This window comes from Callospermophilus lateralis, chromosome 18 (genome assembly GCF_048772815.1).
Source record: "Callospermophilus lateralis isolate mCalLat2 chromosome 18, mCalLat2.hap1, whole genome shotgun sequence".
NCBI lineage: Eukaryota > Metazoa > Chordata > Mammalia > Rodentia > Sciuridae > Callospermophilus > Callospermophilus lateralis.
Genome location: NC_135322.1, coordinates 13,906,894 through 13,912,377, shown reverse-complemented (window position 1 = coordinate 13,912,377; position 5,484 = coordinate 13,906,894).

Here is a 5,484-nt window from a genome sequence, read left to right as displayed (position 1 = left end):
TGATTTTAAATACCAGAATTGACATGACATGTTGCATCAGCCAGTAGAGCAATGACATCATTGCATGTCACGGGGTCTCTGGAAAGCTCCACTGTGCACTTGTGAGAAAATGAGAATGAAATAGGAATTTCAAAAAGTCCTGGTTTTGTTATGAAAAGAGTTTCACCTTTGTGGACAAAGGGTCTTAGTGATCCCCAAGGGAGCCTAGACCAAACTTCAATAGCTTCTGTTAAGACACTTATAACCCTAGGGTAACAGGGCCTGCTCCATGAGTTGGAATGCAGAGGAGAGGGGACAGCACAGCTCCAAAGCTCAAAAGCACAGTGAGTGATATACTTTGGCCCAGTTCCCTGTGGCCTGGAGGGGTCTCTTATGCACAAAGAGGGCTGAGGGTGGGAAAGGAGTGCAGGAATCTGGAGACTCTGGAGCTGCTGCTGGGTTCTGATCCTCATCCATTGCTTTGTAGCTGTGTGACTTTGGTACTCTGAGACTCAGTTTCTTATCTGAAAAGTGGGGAATAAAGTGTCTTAGCTGGGTGTAATGGTGCATGCCTGTAATCCCAGTGACCTGGGAGGCTGAGGCAGAAAAATAGCAAGTTTGAGGCCAGCCTCAGCAACTTAGCAAGACCCTGTCTCAAAATAAAAAGAATTGGGGATGCGGCTCAGTAGTAAAGCTTCTCTGGGTTCAATCCCCAGTACCAAAAAAAAAAAAAAAAAAAAAAAAGAAAGAAAGAAAGAGTAATGTCTACCTCTCTACCTCCCAGGATAGTTGTTACTACATCTTTGCTCTGAGCATTGCTGTCACTTTGGTGCTCACTTAAATCCCAGAGGCCATTGTGGTGAGATGCATAATACTTCTGATCACCAAGAAAGGGAAACCTATCAATTAAACTGTGACACATGATTGTTTATAAAACAGTCCTGATTTCAGGGGTGCTAAAAAGTGGGGGGAATGGGAGCCTAAAAATGGTTTTATTTTGTCTACAGAAGAACTTAGCAACACAATCTCCACCTATATCATTATTATTTTTTATTTGAGATACTGGGGATTGAACTCAGGGGCACTTAACCACTGAGCCACATCCCCAGCCCTATTTTGTATTTTATTTAGAGACAGGGTCTCACTGAGTTGCTTGGCGCCTCACCATTGCTGAGGCTGGCTTTGAACTCGAAATCCTCTTGTGTCAGCCTCCTGAGTCACTGAGGTTACAGGTGTGTGCCACCGCACCTGGCAACCACTATTTCACTCTTATAATAGCAAATCATGCAAAAACCCCAATCATCACGGAGTCATTACACAGGTTATAGTGCAGCCATGAAGTGTTGTAAATGTAGGTATTTTCAAATTGTCTATGAAGATCCTGGAGGTCCTCAAGAATGAATAAGTGAATGAGTTTCTCTCTCGTGTGTGTGGCAGGCGCAAAAACCACATAGTGGGTAGTGAGCAGGAGATGCGTATGAAGAAAGAGCACTGGAAAATATGGCCAACCCCAGCCTAGTGCTTTCTGGCCCCATTGCTCAGAGAATGAAGCCTGTGCTCCACGCTCACCCACTCCTCTGCTGAAACCTTGCCAGGGCTTCTCATTTGTGGATCAGAAGGCAAACCCAGACTCTTACCATGGTGTCCAAGGCCCTACCTGATATGGCTCACTGTGCATGCTCACTTCAACTCTGATTGCCCTCCCTGTCCCTCATGACACTCCAGAACACCGACCTTTTGCTTGTTCCTACCTCAGGCCATTGGCACTGGCTGTTCCCCTGCCAGGGACACCATTTCCCAGACACGGTCTTGACCCCTCACTTCAATCCAGCTTGATTAAATGCATTCTTCTCAGGGACATGCCCACTTACCACCCTGTCTAAAATCTCACTTCGTTCTTTCTCCTTCTTTGTCTTCATAATGTTCATCACAAGCTGTCATTATATTATATATTTTTTCCTTCATTTTCTGTCCTCCTGTTAGAATATCAACTCCAGTTAAACAGAGACTTATCTTTTTTTTATCCCCCACTGCTATATCCTCAAGGCCTAGAATAGTGCCTGGCAGATGGTAAATGCCCTCTCTCTCTCTCATATATATATATATATATGATTTTATTTTATCATATATATATATATATATATATATGAGAGACAGAATTGTGTATATATATGTGTGTGTATATATGTGTATATATGTATATGTGTGTGTATATATATATATATATATATATATATATATATTACACACACACTTTTTTTTGTACCAGGGATTAAGCCCAGGAGTGCTCAACCACTGAACCATATCCCCAGTCCTTTTTATTTTTTGAGATGAGTTGCTTAGGGCTTCGCTAAGTTGAGGAATCTGGTTTTAAATCTGCAATCCTCCTGCCTCAGCCTGTGGAGTAGCTGGGATTGCAGGCTGGGCCACCACCCGTGCCTGGCCCTGTAAATCTTTTTTGAATGAATGAATAAATGAATAAATGAGTTATTGGACATATTTCCCCATTAGCTGTGGCCTCAATCAGAATTTGAGTGCCCTGAGGGGCAAGGTCTGTGTGTCATTGTGTATCCTCAGCACTGAACAGCTGAGAAAAATAAGATTTGGAAAAGGCTTGTAAGAAGAAAAGAACAGTAAGTGAGAGAAAGTGGATCAGCGGTTGCCTGGGGCTGGGGGCGGGAGGGAGAGTGACTGCGCATGGGCAGAAGAGATCTTTTTAGAGCGACGTTAATGTTCTAAAATGAATCATGGTGACGGTTTCTCAACTGTGAAATCACCCAGAGTCGTTCAAAAATGAGAGCATTTTACAAGTAGATCATACCTTAATAAAGCTGTAAACACACAAAATAAAATATGCGATGAGGGGGTCATACTCCCCAGGGTGTGCGCCGCCTCTCCGTGACTGGTGCTGGGAGATGCTGGGGACACAGTGACTGAGACAGCCCTTGCCCCTGTACGCATGGGCCTTGCTATGGCAGGGTGAAGATCCAACTCTTGGTGACAGTGACAGGCTAGAGGCATGGGGGAGGGAGGGCGAGGTCAGGGATGCTGTGGGGAGGCCAGGGCAGGCATGTTGGAACATGAGAGCCCAAAGGAGTCAAATGGGGGGATTTAGGGAGGACTTCCCCGAGGAGGGGACGGCTGAGATAGGGCCTGAAGGATAATGTTCTTCATGGCTCCGATGCCCATCCTGGGTCCCCAGGCCCGGCCGCCCACGATTTTCCGCCTTGGCGGCCTCTGGTGGGGCTCTAGCTCGGAGCCAAGAGCCGGGCGCCTGGGCCACCGCGAGGGGGCGCTGTCCCGTGGCCACCGCGAGCGCCCCAGGAATCACGCGGCCCCGCAAGGCTGGGCGTGCGTGTCGCGGGTGGGATGTCGTCTCCCAATCGCAGCAGCTGGGGTGGGGGTGGCCACGCTGGAGGCGGTGGAAGCGGCGGGTCAGAGGGCGCAGGGGAGGCCAGAAACACAGGCATCGCGCGTAGCTGGGTCCCCGGGACCGAGTCCAAGCAGCCCGCGCAGTCCCTGGCGGCTCCGAGGAGAAGGGGACACGAGGGGAGAGGTTTTCCAAAGAGCCCAGAAACGTTGCCGGACCTGGCCGGGAGAACGTCGCTCCAAGACCATAGGAGGGTGCAGCACCAGGCGTTTGCGGGGCGACGAGGCCATCCTTGTCAGTTGGAGCCTTAAGTCGGGTTTCTTGGTTCTATTCTCAGGGCCTAAGCCTGGAGGGGGCACGGGAGGTTATCCCCAGATCTGCGGCCTCTGCAGAGCTGCGTTGTGAAGAGCGAGGGTCTCTGCCTAGGGCGTGAGGGGCAAGATCAGGAGCACGTGGGAGGTCCTCGGGAAACAGGTCTGTGCGGTGCCCAGCGCTGTCCCCCATCCCTCCTGCACCTGTGGGCTCTGGGAAAGCTCACCCCGCACCCAGGAAGAATGGTTCCTGTGATTAGTGGGGGCCTGATGGCCAGGTGCTGCAGTCCTCCCTTCCCCATCTGGCCCATAGCTCCATTTCTGATCTACTTTTAGGTCCTTTCTAGCCCACCCAGTTCCTAGTGACTGGCATGGGTGTGTACCTGAGACTGCATTTTCTGTGCCTGTCCCTGTGCTGGGACACAGCAGAGACTGGGACAGCCAGGACCCTCCCCTCTCCACAGTCCTGTGGGACAAACCATCAGACAGTGAGGGACAGCCTAGAGTGAGTCAGGTCCTGGATGGGGGAGGTACAAGTAAAGGGGTCACAGTGGGAATGGAGGAAGCACAAGGGAGTGGTCAGTTGGGATGGGGGAGGCACAGGGCCTAAAGGGCACTCCTGATACAGCCTGAAGAGTTAAGGACTGTCTGAACCCAGGCTCAAAGGAGGGGATGGGGCACCAGGCCTTGGAAGAGATATTTGAATTGAGCCTGAAGTGTTTTTTCACAGAAATGGTACAGTGTGGGGAAAGGGTGTCCAGGCAGAGAAAAGAAAGGGTGGGGTGGGGAGGCAAATTCTAAGGCTGCTTCCTTAGTCAAGTGGCTGATGTGCGTCAAGGTCAGCCAGAGGCTGGGTTTGAATTCCAGCTCATGAGACCTTAGGCCACTTACTCCACTTATCTATCTCTCAAATGGGGATAAGATATTGAGTTGCACAATCAATCACCCCATTTTAAAGAGCTATAATTAAACATATAGTTTCATGTTTTTTTTTAATCTATTTTATAGATTATATCAAGGAACCCAGGAGACAAGAGACTTAAAAATAAAAATGCTGCCATGTCAGGTGAAAAGTTTGGCTCTAAGTATGGAAAATGCAACTGACAAAATAAGAATTTGCCAGTAAGATCAAAGAAATATTATTACAAACCAGTTAGTTATTTAGGTGGGTTTTTTTTTTTTTTTTTTTTTTTTTTTTGAGACAGGGTCTCTCTATGTTGCCCAGGCTGAACCTGAACATCGGGCTCAAGGGATCCTCCTGCTTCGGCCTCCCAAGTAATTGGGCCTACAAGGCGGGTGCCACCATGCCCAGCTCTAGAATATTTATACTGAAGCAATTAGCAGTGTTCAGAACTTGTGTTTTTTATACCTTGGTCTAGAAATAGGGTGATTAATTCCGGGCTTCCCTTAGCACCCCCGTGGAGGGTACTGCGTCCGTGGTACCTGATCCCTACCTATGACTGAGAGGCTATTGCTCAGGGAGACCCTTTTCCTCCCTCCTGTTTGACGATGACTCAGGAGGAATGGCTCTGTGGCCACATCATTCCCCTACACACACACCCTGCCTTCCCGAGGGGCACCATTATATTCTTCCTTTATTGGCTGTCCTTGTATAATACAAATCTGCAAGTTTAGATACAAAAAAAATCTGGAAATAAAAGATAGAAAAGTACCCGCCAGGCACCCCTTCCCATTCTTCCAGGACCCCACCCCAGCGGGTACCAACATGAGGTAACTGAGCATCTTCCCTCCCCCCTCCCCCACCTCTGGGCCCCCAGCTTGGCCTTGCCCCCGTGAGACCTTGGCCCCCCTGGAAGACAGATG